Source organism: Apium graveolens, chromosome 3 (genome assembly GCF_009905375.1).
Source record: "Apium graveolens cultivar Ventura chromosome 3, ASM990537v1, whole genome shotgun sequence".
Lineage (NCBI taxonomy): Eukaryota > Viridiplantae > Streptophyta > Magnoliopsida > Apiales > Apiaceae > Apium > Apium graveolens.
Genome location: NC_133649.1, coordinates 91305363 through 91316059, shown reverse-complemented (window position 1 = coordinate 91316059; position 10697 = coordinate 91305363).

Sequence of the window (10697 nt, the reverse complement as noted above, 5' to 3'; positions counted from 1 at the left end):
GAGGAGAACCTATCGGATTTACTTGTCAACCGAACACTGGACTCCTAAGGAATGGACCGTCTTAGCGGAACTTCCGGGCCATTTGGGCCAATATAATAAGGCTGGGCCGGCGCCACTCGACCACTTACGCCACTCCTAGTTCAGATGAAATCCATGACTCTGAAACGTAAAGCTCGTCCCCACTTTCCCCAAGTAGAAACTTGTTGATACGGCTCCACCAAGAAGTCGTATCTAGTTGGAAAGGAAAACTCACCGATATTTCCCAGGCGATGCCTGTTAATGGATTAACTTGTTCCAAGAATTTTACTTCCCGAGTGTTGTGTAAGTAATCAAAAACTCTTTTATCAGAATAGCAACCTTGTTGCGAATATATAATACACCACAGAGCCGGATCCCTCAGGTTTTGAGCGATTATTTAAATCCCCTTCGAAAGGAGGATCTTAAATATAAAAATGAGTTTTGGAATCCGCCCTAACCTTTAAAATCATTTTGAAGACTCGGAAATATTTTTAAGAATGTTTGGAGTGATGCTGATTTAATGAAATAAATCAGTCCCAATATATTGGAAAATATCTGAATATTATTATTTAAATAATATTCCCATAAAGAATAATATTTATAAAAATAATTGAAGTAGAAGTTGTAAAACTTATACTTGAAATGAATATTAAATAACCAAAGATATACTTATACGAATGTAATATCTTTATTTGAATAATCAAAAGTGAGTTTGATTATCGACACATTATCGGAGTCATAAGTCCTCGAATGAATATTCAAAATAATATTCATTAATAAAATAAACGGAGTAATAAGCCCTCGAATGAATATTCAAAATAATATTCATTAATAAAATAAACGGAGTCATAAGCCCTCGAATGAATATTCAAAATAATATTCATTAAAAAAATAAAGTTATCGAATAAACCTTATTCGATTCATAGTTTTGAAAACTATATCTATATATATATAAATATATATAATATACTCGGGAACATCGACTCCCGGTTTTAGAAAAATGTTCACCTTTGGGTCCCCTATACTAAGGGTATACGCAAATACTGCTTATCTCTAGCATAGGTATTATGCAACTTATAAGAATTTCAATCAATAATATATATCAAGATTACGAAATAGACATGCATATATACCATATCACATGCTCCAATATATCCCAAGATTTGCTAATTAACCACCATGCATCTATCACAAGATAATGCATATACATATGTATACATCACAACAACAGTATAACGGATTGAAAATTTGCCAGAGTGACTGGGGGTGATAAATGGCTTGGGACGAGTCTGGTAACCTATAAACAACATATAAATTGGAATTAAACCAAAGTCGCTTATGAATCTATACTTTAAACAATTACACCCTAACGTTCGCTTTTGCGCTTAACGATTCACTTAAGTCGCTCGAGTACCCTCGGCTCCACCATTTTTAATAAATTAACCATTAAGGGTTTTAAGGCGATTCTTTCGCGAGTGCCTTACCAACTGCATTATACACTTCACATAAATGTTTCATACTCCAATTAGTCCTTTAAGGTCTTTAACCTATGTTTCAAAGTAAGGCGAGTGGTAATGGTTCGTTCGCGAAACGCCGTTACTTAAAATGGTCGTTTCTCCTAAACCGTATATCGGATTCAAACGAACCACATATCAAAACGAAGCTCGTAACATGAACTATCTAATAATGGCAATGGTTAAAACCTTACAGTGAGTTCTCGGGTCCTGATGTTAAGAGCAAAAACAGTCTAAAGTAAATCGGACATTACGACAGCTATGTTTACGCGATTACCAATTTTTATTCTACTCCAAATCAACCACAAACCGACCACAATTCAACCATACAACCAAACTCCATCCATACCTCACTACAACAGCCCCAACACCTCAAGTTTTTTCAATTTACATTAATCTCAAACATGAACTAAAACTATTCTTAAGTTCTTTAACTAATAACCAAGATTTACAACTCCAAAAACATCACAAAACCAAGTAATCTCTACATACACAACAATCAAGCCTCTTATGAACTATAATACTCATGCTAAGCTCTTAACATTCAATAACAAAGCTAGGTTAAGAGATTATACCTTCCTTGTGAGTAGGAGTAACTAATTCGCTTGGAATCACCCTTGAAAGTCCTTATCCAAGCTTAATCTAAACAAAAACTCAAGAACAAAAATTTAAGTTCTTGAAAAACACTATTCACCCTCTTCTTCCATGAATTTTAGGAAGAGATTGTGAATGAATTTGAAGCTCAAACTTATAGGATAGCTATATCTATGTATAAGGAGTATTAGATAATTACCTCACTAATTAACAAGGCTTGGATCTTGGATTTTGGATTTTTCTTCTTGAAAAAAAGAGAAAGGCCGAGAGCTTTCTTGAAGAAAATGAAGTCAACTTTGTGTTTTTGTGATTTGTTTTGCTTGGTTGCTTGCTTTTGTTTTGATTTATTACTTTTAACCATGGTGAATTTTGTGTGGTTCTTAATCAACGAACAACACACTTCTCTTTGGTCATGCTTAGGTCATCATGTTATGTCATCCTCCCACACTTGTCCTCTTCTTATTGGTTTGATGACATCATCCTCACTAACCTCTTTGATTAGCTTCTAATTACTTGGCTAATGACCGCTGATCTGTTATACGGTTCGCTTAACTTTCGTTTTCGTTTATCGTTTGAGGGATCATACCTGGGATCTTATTAGTTGGGTTTCCTTAACCTTTCTCAATACATTATATTCCTTTTATGATCCTCTCTTATAATCCTTGAATTTAAATCATTTTTATACTGTTACCTTATACTCAATTCTTTCGGTATCTGGTGGATATTCGGGAAAAATCAAAGTGTTTGAATTTGGATTCTGACGATCTTTACATACACTTATATATCATATAGAGTGCTAATAAGATCTCAGAATAACAATAAAAGAACCCGTACATAGTGTGACATGAAAAGTTTTCTTATTCAGCAATATCAGCAAAAACACTATTCATAAGGGTTACAAAAAAATTCAAAATATTGGGGTTATTACAATTGCTTTTATCTCAACTTCTGAAGGGCAATCCGCAGATGCGTTGCGTGATCTTCTGGAGTCTTTGAATATATGAGGATGTCATCAATAAATACAATAACAAACTTATCCAGATACTCCTTATACACCCTATTCATTAGATCCATAAAAGCCGTTGGCGCATTTGTTAATCCAAATGACATTACTAAGAACTCAAAATGGCCATACCTTGTTCTGAATACGTTCTTGGGGATATCTTCAGGCTTTATCTTCAGTTGGGGGTAGCCAGACCTTAAATTAATCTTTGAGATGTAACACGCCCCCTTAAGGTGATCAAACAAATCGTCGATGCATGGCAAGGGATACTTGTTCTTTATTGTCAACTTATTTAACTCTCTGTAGTCAATGCACAATCTCATACTTCTGTCTTTCTTCTTTAAGAATAGCACTGGAGCACCCCATGGAGAAACACTGGGTCGAATAAATTCCCTTATCCAATTTTTCCTGAAGTTGCTTAGCCAATTCTTTCATTTCATTGGGGCCATCCTGTATGGAGCTTTGGAAACTGGTTCAGCTCTAGGTATCAAATCAATAGAGAACTCTATCTCTCGATCAGGTGGCAATCCTGGTAACTCGTCTGGGAAAACGTCAGGGAATTCTCTCACTATGGAAATCTCATCCAAAGTAGGGGTCTCTTTCTTCGTATCCACCACATGAGCCATATACGCCTCACATCCTTGCCGCAATAATCTCTTTGCTTGCATTACTGAAAGGAACTTTTTATCTTGCCTCTGTCCTTGGTAGCTAATTCTTTTATTATCTGGGGTATACATAACAACTCTCTTTTTCTTACAGTCAATATTACCTTATATAGAGACAACCAATCCATACCTAAAATAACATCAAAGTCTCCCAACTCGAAAGGTATTAGGTCAATAGGGAACATATATCCTGAAATCCCTAAGGAGCATTTAGGACAAAATTGACTTACGGGCACTTTATCTTTATTAGCCACTTCTATGGTCAAAGGTTCTTCTAAATCTTCCAACATTAATTACATTTTATTCACACAATTCACAGATATAAAAGATTTGGATGCTCCCGAATTAAACAAAACGTTAACAGGTACGGAATTATGAGAAAGCGTACATGCAACCACATCGGAATCATGAACTGGAGATTTCTTGGTCATCTTAAAGGTCCTAGCTCTAGCAGTACTGGTTGCTGGTCCTTGGGACACGTTCCTTCCAACATTACCTTGGGTCACCGACTTGCAATTCCTAGCTATATGTCCCACTTTGCCGTAACTAAAACAAGTTACTCCTTGAGTCTCAGACTTACACTCCGTGGAATAATGACCCTTCCGACCACACTTAAAACAGCTGATGTTTTCTTCGGTACTGTCCACTGTGCTTTCTCCCACATGTCTTACAATCAACCACTGGCTTACTAACCCTTGTCGGGGTAGAGTTAACTGAAGTAGTACTGGGTCTAGCCTGGGGGAAATTCTGCCTCTTGAACGTCTTATTCTTATTCTTTCCAAACCAACGCTAGAACTTCTGATTGGCTTATTCCTGATTCTGACCTAGCAGGTCCACTTTCCAACTTCCTTTTCTTCTCACCCTGCTCCTTGACAGCCAACCTCTGATCACTTTCTATCACTAAGGCAGCCTGGACTACCGAAGTATATGTTTTGAGTTGTAAAGCTACAACTCCACTCCTTATTTCTGGCTTCAACCCTTGTTGAAACTGCTTCACTCGTTGAGCTTCCGAACTCACATATTCCGGTGCTATACGGGCAACTCCGTAAACTTCGCTTCATATTCCGTAACACTCCTATCCCCTTGTTTCAATTCCAAAAATTCCATCTCCATCTGACTCTGGAGGCAGTCCGGAAAGTGTTTCTCCAAAAACAACTCTAGTAAATCTGGCCCATGGAACATGACCTTCTCCTTCTAGGGCTCGCGTAGATTCCCACCAATAATTCGAATCATTCTTTCGAAAATAGCTAGCATAATCTGTCTTTAAATCCTCACTCACCTTGGTGAGCGTAAACGCCTTTTCCATCTCCTTTAACCATATCCTGGTAGCAACAGGGTCTACCTCTCCTTTAAACTCTGGGGGCTTCACTATCTGGAAAGACTTGAAACTAACACCCTGATTTGTCCCACTCATCTCATGCTGCTGCTGGATTTGTAGTTGTTGTTGTTGGATTTGCTGATGTTATTGCTTGTATGAGCTGTTGTTGTTGTTATTATTGTTGCTGCAATTATTGTTGCCGCTGCTGGAATTGTTGTTGATGTTAGGCCAGCTGTGTAGACTACTGACGCAACAAGTTCATCAATTCACTCATGGAAGGATTCCCAGCAGATCCGTTATTGGGTTGAGAGTTCCTCTTTAGTGGCGTTGAGAGTTCCTCTTTAGTGGCATCTCCTGAAACATAACAGTCATATATAAGAAAATGGATTGCTCTAAGCAGTTTATATTTATGCATCAGGAGAGCGTTGCCACTAAGACAATATCCTTATCCCCAGATTAATTGGATCCATCCTGAGTGAATGATCATAATCTAAAAATGCCAGCAACAGAAGCAACAATAATAGTAACAACAATAATAGCAACACACCAATATATATATAAAACTAAAAAATGAAATAAAGCAGCTACAATACAATAACCAACAGGAATCCAACTAGTACAACTGAAATCCAACTAAAAAGAAACCATCCAAATACACATCAAAACTGGCTGTCATAACAGCCGCCTACTACAAACTATCACAACATAATGTACATATACAAAGAAAACAACTACAGAACTCCTGTAAGCCAACTCTGAGCTCTGTATCTCTCTGCTGCAATCCTAGTCTAACCACTACCACTGCCACCGATGGAACCTAGCTCAAACACTAACCAGTTCACTAGATCCTGATACTGCACAGCCCTGAACTTTGAGCTAATGAAACAGGTCAATGGATCTAGCCCTCTCAACAGCCATCTGGGTCAATGATCGCACATAGGCCTGCACCTCAGAGGAAGGGGCAGGGATGCCTTGGAAAGGTGCAACAGGCATCTGATCGAGCTGAGCAACCAAAACCGGACTCTGCTCTCTAATAAAAGAGGTGTTCACCGCTCGGTGAATATGGAAAGGAATCGGTGAAGAAGTACCACTAGGGGCCACAGAAGGTACTGGAGGTCTCGACGAGGAGGAACTGGGACCACAACCGGGAGGAAAATCCCTAACGGCAGACACAAACCTACGTACCTAACGGGGACGAGTACTAGGTTCAGGGATGTCTCTCGGCACAAAGGAAGGAACTGGTGGAGGAGGCATAGGGGTCTCCTCAGCAACAACATCCAGGGTCCTCTCAGAATCTGAGCTATCTGGGTCAGAGGGATTCTCCCGAGATGGAGAACTCAAAATCACAATAGGCCACTGCCAACATAATAAATATACAGGGAAGACATAACCAGGTCAAGGAAATTCTATCAAAATATTTAATAGATGTCAGGGTAATGTTGTCGAAACCCTCGACTGACTCTAAAGGTTTGCTCCTTTATATTAGTTGCTGACTCACACCTTAAGACTCACTTTATCACCTATTCGACACAATCCCTAACCTGGAGCAGGGACTTGAACCTGTAGCTCTGATACCAACTGTGACGACCTCAACCCCAGGGTCAGGAGTTGACGTCACCAAACACTAATACCAAAATATAAACAACCAGATTATTATTAATATATACTAACTGACCCCAAACCAAGATCCGATCCAGATTTAAGTATGATTCAGGTTCACATTATTACAAACCATTTATTCAACATCTAACACACTCTAACTTTATTCAGCAACTCATCAGACCGCATGTGGCCTGACAAACACTACCTCTGAGGAGCCGGGTCCTGAAGGGGCGGGAACATGGGTTTGTCTGACTGGTCTTCTAGGCATCTGCGACATATATACATAACAGGTTGCAAGGGTGAGCATAATCGCTCAGCAGTACCAATATATGAATAACATGATAAAATAGTAATGTAAACAATAATAGGAACAGAGCTATAATCATGTCAACAACATTATATAATGAAAAACTGAGATAAATGGATATCACTGTCTAGCATGCTTAATCATAATAACGTAGTAGTGTGTTGTGTAATTACCGAAGTCCAATTTTAGCAAGCTATTCATATTTATAAAACCGTTGTATCAACTACTTATACCCTTACGGGAATCACAAATCCAAATCAGATACGTAACGAATATGTGAAGACAGCTGATCAGGCTATCAACACCAGACGGCTCTAACCGCCATCCCATATACCTGTCCGAAACTCAGAGACTAGCTAGGTCTCTGACCTGCTGGACTAATGGGTTATATAATGCACGCAACCGAATTAGCCTCTTACGCCACCTCAATAGGCCCCCTGGCCCCAATGTATCCCATATCTGATCGTTTTATCCAGTTTTCGAAATCACTTGTACCTATCTCATTTCAAAATCATTCCTTTTCCCAGCACACATATAAAAATCCAGTTCGCAAATCATTTCATTCAAATAGGTACCTTTCGAAGTTACTTTTCCCCAAAACAATTTGAAAACTAGTGTTTTATAACTACGGGGGATACGTAACTTAAAATGTTTCTGTTCCATTACGAGAATAAAACATTTAGCTATTCATACGTACTGAACCATAAAAGAATGGTCAGGGGTACTTGCCTTGGAACTGCTTTCGAGACTCTAAGTAACTCTTACGCGGACTTCGATTCAGTTGGAACTCGACTGGAACCTATGAACACGAAATACCCTAATCAGTTTTATCGACATGCTTGATATCCTCAACCCCTAATAATTCAATCCGACAACCCGACTCGTATAGTTATTATACACATAGTCACGTAATTACGTAATCCGAACACAAATAGGGGTAACATGTATAATATAAATAAATACATTTTAAAACAAATTTTTAGAAAATTTTGGAAGCAACTCCTTTGTTTATAAGCCTACCTGTCGATTATAATCGACGTCAACAATCACAACAATTGATAATATCAATTCCACCATTTTCGTACAACTTACACCACAACACAATTTGTAATACAATTAATTATTTAAGTCCGAAAATATTTCACGCAAATCATTTTATTTATTTATAAAATTTAGGACTCAGAACATAGTCATCACCGTCCACCGTCCGCTCGTAAAAATTCATCGCGGACGACGGCAAAATTCTCGGGGCACTCGATTATTCGAATTCCAACGCGAAAATTTCACCGATACAAAATTAATTATTCCTCGCATGGAAAAATATTTTCCATTTCACGATTATTTAATCAAATAATTCCTGCACAGGAGAATATTAAAATCAATAAAATAACAACACAATTCGGCAACACAGACTGCACAAACACGCACACACTCGCGCGTGTAAGCCACGCGCCGCCTGAACCGGCAGAAGAAAACGAACAGAGCACACATCAGGACCCAACAATCACTACACACCACTCACACATATGCATACACATCATATGTATATATATAAGCATGTACATAAACGGGACTAAAGAAATTATCGGAGTAACCGGCCAAAAACTCACCGAGAAATGGTGGAACCACCAAGAATAAGAGAGGTGAGGAACGAGACAAAGGAGGAGAAGAGATTATAGGAGAGATATGATCGAGAGAGAGAAAGAGACAGTCGAAAAAAAAATGAACAGAAAGCAAGAGAGACAATGAGCCGAGAATAGGGATGAGGGGAGGTGGTTTATTAATTTTTTATTTACAATTGCTCCTGCTGCAACACGTATGGTCTGGAAATGGGTACGTGTCAAGTTTTGTTGTAGAATTTTGACACGTGTCCCCCGAATAATCTGGATTTCTAGTGCGATTCACGAATAAATGAACTGAGATACACACGAGTCTGCTCCTAAAATTTATAAAAGAAATCTTAAAATAATAGAAAAATCCCGAAGTTTATAAAAACATAAATTTCGAAATTTTAAAATAATTTTAAGGCACACTTTATACCCGCTTTTTAACAATCAAACCAAACGACGCACGGGTGAAACGAATCCTGAAGATTTCCAGAATTAAATATGGATTTTACAAACAAACACAATCAGAAAATCATTTAAAAATAACTAATTAGTGAAATATTGATTTCTCAATTTTATAAAGTCCTAAAAATAATAATTGAAATTATAAAATTATAAAACTAATTTTAGAAACAATCCAAATATTTATAGAATTAAAACTATAATAAAATTACTTTTACAAGCGAAATAAAATTGTAGAACTCACTAATAAATCACATAATCCAATTCTCATGTCAACATATCATAAATAAATAAGTAACAATCAACAACTGCTGCCAAAATCAATACACGCATTTATTTAATTATTTAAACCTTTATTACACTTTGAAAATATTAAAAATAAAAGAATATACACGAGTCGTTATAATGTGTCATTGTCACTCCTCAATCTTTTCACACAATTCTGATCTTCAGCCTACTTCTCAATCTTCTTGATGTGTTCAGTTATGATGTGTGGAGTCTCATCCTTAGAATGCATAAATTCTACCCATGTGTACCTTGAGTAGTCATCCACCATCACAAGTGCATATTTCTTCCATGAAATTGATAAAACATTAACTGGTCCAAATAAGTCCATGTGAATAAGTAGTAAAGGTGCACTTATGGAATTCACAATTTTACTCTTGTGACTTAACTTCTTCATTTTGCCTTTTTGACAAGCCTCACAAATTTCATTTTGAGCAAACTCCAGATTTGGCATGTCTCTCACTAACTCCTTTTTCAGCAAGGTGTTGATTGCCTTATAATTCAGGTAAGAGACCTTTTTATGCCACATATTGCTTTTCTCTACAGATGCCTTCGTGTAGAAGCAACAAATTCCTTCCTTATTTATTGAGTGTAAATCTGCAATAAATAGCCTTCCCTTTCTTAATCCTTTCAGAGCAACTTCACTAGTATTTTTGCTAATGATTAAGCATTCTCCTATGTCAAATACAACATTGAATCATCTATCTGTGAATTGACTGACACTTAGGAGATTCACTTCCAAACCAGAAACCAGTGCTACATCTTAAATGACAACATTTCCAGAAACTAACCTTTGCTGTTATCCCATTGTGTTACATCTCCCAAGCAGTGTTGGGTACTTTCTTCTTGTTAATAGAATTCGCAGAATTAGAATGAGTTGATTCAAAAGCATGGAGTTCATTGATTGATTTGCATGTTCCCTTTTAGCTGCAGACCCAATATTGACTTATTTGAGGTCTACTCTCATTTTGTGGCAACTTGTCATCACTTTCATGTTGCAAGGAATGCAATCAAACTTATCACAGAAGAAATAGGGATCTTCAGTCTTTGATTCAATATATTTGCATGCTCCCAATCTTGACTGACTAACAGCCTTTTTGCAAAGGTGAGTTAGATGATTTGTAGAGCCACATTTTTATATTGGTTCTCAGGAGCATCTACAACAAATGCAAAATTATTGCTTTTGTTTATCTCAATCTTCCCATTTCTGTTTTTGTTCTTCTTTCCTGCATTCTCAGTCTTAACCTCCTTAATTAGCTTCTTGGGGGTTTGATACTTCACATGCTTTGAACATAGGTGAATCAACCTTTCTCAGCATAGCC